Source organism: Pongo abelii, chromosome 12 (assembly GCF_028885655.2).
Source record: "Pongo abelii isolate AG06213 chromosome 12, NHGRI_mPonAbe1-v2.0_pri, whole genome shotgun sequence".
Taxonomy (NCBI): domain Eukaryota; kingdom Metazoa; phylum Chordata; class Mammalia; order Primates; family Hominidae; genus Pongo; species Pongo abelii.
In genome coordinates this window covers 1,208,190-1,211,600 of record NC_071997.2, presented here as the reverse complement: position 1 = coordinate 1,211,600, position 3,411 = coordinate 1,208,190, and the positions used below count along the sequence as shown (strand labels likewise).

Genomic DNA, 3,411 nt, shown 5'->3' with positions numbered 1-3,411 from the left:
CAAACAGTCAAAAGATAAAAAGTGTTAGGGTGTCGAAAAAGAGAACACTTGTCCACTGTTGCTGAGGATGTCAATTGGTGCAGCTATTATGAAAAACAGTATGGAGGTTCCTTAAAATTTTTAAACTAGAACTACCATTAATCCCAATTTGGAGTATATAGCCAAAGGACATAAAATCAGGATCATCAAGGGTATCTGCATTCCTCTGATACAGATAAATAAACTGATACATAATTTCAGCTTTAATAAAAATGAAACTCTTTCATCTACTACAATATTGATAAATCTTGAAGATATTATGCTAAGTGAAATAAGCCGAATACAGGACAACTACTGCATGATCTCGTTTGTATGTAAAATCTAAAAAAGTAAATAAAAATAAAAGAATAAAAAGCCATGGAAACAGTAGAACGGTGGTTCCCATGGGCTAGGAAGTGGGGAAAGTGGGGAGATTTCCATGGAAGGGGGCACCTTCTGTTACAAGGTGAGTAACTGCTGGGACCTAATGTACAGAATAGTGACTATAGTTAACAACACTGTGTACTTGAAATTTGCTACAAGAGTAGATCTCAGGTGCCCTCACCACACACACAGAAACGTATTAACTATGTGAGGGGATAGATATGCTAACTAGCTTAACTGAGGTGATTTAAAGACTACTGACATCTCAAAACACTCTATTGTACCCCCTAAAAATACACACTTTTCAATTTGTCAATCATAGCTCAACGAATGGAGAAAAAAAATAAGAGTAACCAGCAGGTCATATCTAGCCACACGGAAACTCGATTTATAACACGCTTGGCCACTGTTTGCAGCTCAACTCGGGAACAGCCGGAGCGCTTCTGGCCCCTGGACTTCGACGCTCCTCCCGCGGCCCCCGTGGCTGTGGCTCCGCCGGCCTCCACTTCGGACCCGAGCAGCCCCTCCGAGGCCGCAGCCGTCCGGCGCCCGAACTCACGGCCTCGGGCCCGTACCCGCCGCCAGCGCCTTCGCTGTGGCCGCTCCTCCCCCTCTCCGAGCCCGAGCTGGCCCAGCGGAGAAGCTGGAACCCGAACGCTGAGCTGCAGGCGGCAGGTGCGGGAACGGGAGACGCTATGGCCTCGCACAGGACGGCTGCTCAGAGCGAAACGAGCAACCGCCAGGAGCTCCGCACGCAGCTGGAAGAACTCAGTCACGTACTCCGCTGTGGGAGAAATGGAGATAATAAAAGTCTGATGTAGAAGTACTCGCAGAGAACCATGCTCCTTGGTCAATCTCAGATTATTATTATCAGACCTACTCTAATGATGTTAGTCTTCCAAACAAAGTGAGTGACTGAACTGTCAAATCAGCAAGATCAGGATATTGAAACTCTTGCTTTGAATTCTAACGACCAGTTATAAATAGTGATGCTCACCCTGGTACTGATAAGACACCAAATGTTAAATGTAGACAAGAGGGTCATTTGCCTCAAATTCACAGGAGCCAGCATCTGCATTAGCAGCACAAGATACGTCCTTAGAAGGTTCGTCATTAGATGGAAGTTTGAGAGCTGCAGCAGAAGCGGCTTTAGCACAGACTGGATTAAGTTATGATGAAAATACTGGCCTGTATTTTGACCACAGCACTGGTTTCTATTAAGATTCTGAGAACGAAATATATTATGATTTAATTTATTACTACTGTGATGTGGGAAGTGGTCGCTATGGATTTCATTCTCGAGTAGATTTGCAACATTTTCAGACTTATAGCACAAAACAAAAATGAAAAATTGTGAAAAGAAAGGATCCAGACTCTTCTACAAAAAAAAAAAAGTGAGGAAAAGGATTTGAATTGAGAGGATCAAGAAGCCTTCAGTGTTGAACATACAAGCTGCAAGGGGAAAAACAATTTCACAAATGTGAAAAAAAAAGCCAAAATAGGCATTCATCACAAAAATAATCCCCCAAAATTCACTGTTCCAGTTAGTGGAAATGCTATGGAATCTCCTGTTAATGAAAACATCTCAATTCATCTTTAAGGATGAGAAAATCACAGAGACTGATAGTGAACCAGAAGAAGGTGAAATTACGACTCTCATACCGACGGTAGTTATGATGAAGGCATTACCAGTAAAGGCAATGCAACTGCAAAAGATACTGAGGAGGAAGATTAGGAAAAAGTGTGGCCCTCATATATGAGAGTAATTGTCGTTAGATCACCTGTGTTACAGACAGGATCATTCTTCATCATTACTGCTGTAAAACCTGCTACAATTGGAAGAGAAAATGATTTGGAGCATACTCTTCGAATCCCTGAAGTTGGTGTAAGTTTCATGCAGAAATCTATTTTAACCATGACTTACAAAGTTATGTCCTTTTGGATCAGGCAGTCCAAATGGAACAATTGTTAACGGAAAATGGATTTTTCAGCTGAAAACTAAATGTGACCCTTATGAACCTGAGCATGGAGATAAAGTGAAAGTTGTAGACACTGTGTTATCTTATTACATTCTCCCTGGCAGTAATAGCTGTGTTGGATGTGAACCAGGGCAGGTTACAGCTCACGTTTTCCTTGATAAGAAAGATGATCATTTGTTGGTCCATCATTAACTAAGAAGGAAACGAGTTGGAAAGAAGAAAAGGATTTTAAAAATATACGAGTAAAATATGGTTTACAGAATACAGACTACAAAAATGATAAGATACTGGAGAATCAAAAATATAAAGATAGAGTTGGAAAACATAGGGAGCAGATTGGAAGTGAAGGAAATTTCCAAAGAGATGATGCTCCTGCATCTGTTCGTTCTGAAATTACTGATAGCGACAAAGGTCAGAAGATGTTGAAAAAGATGCGTTGAAAACAGGAGAAGGCCTGAGGAGGGATGGTGGGAGAATAAAAATTCCAATACAGCTTCAGCTTTGGCAAACACATGCAGGATTGGAGACAGACAAACCATCCTCAATTAAAGAGACTCACCTTCTCCAAAACAACAACAACAACAACAACAACAACTGGGACAAAGCACAGGAGAGGTTTGCTGAAAACTTTCCAGAAACTAAACTTCCAAAAGATGACCTAGGAACCATTCCTTGGGTAAAAGGGACTGAGGAGTGAAGGTTAATTACAGAAGAAAACTCAAGCTTTTTTATAGAGTTTGGAAATTCTTATTTTATTGCAGAATGTTTCTCCCCAAAAGTCAGTGCCACAAGAAAGCTGTGTCACAGTTTACCCCTTCCTGATTCAGAAATGTGTAATAAAATGTGGTTTGCAGCTTTTATAAAACACTTTTTAAACTAATTATTAGTGACTGAATTAAATTATACAGTAAGTGAACTAAAGTTCACAGGGCACAGATAAGTTTATCAAACTTTACTATTTTATCTTGTCATTTACAACATCCATATAAGCAATTAGCCATATAAGCAAAATTCATATAACCACTTAAAT

The 3,411-nt window shown here is 40.4% G+C and overlaps 1 pseudogene; it reads left to right on the top strand.

The window, feature by feature from the left end:
* Nucleotides 1-732: 732 nt before the first annotated feature.
* Nucleotides 733-3,078, top strand: LOC129059219 (angiogenic factor with G patch and FHA domains 1-like; annotated as a pseudogene).
* The last annotated feature ends 333 nt before the right edge of the window (nt 3,079-3,411 follow it).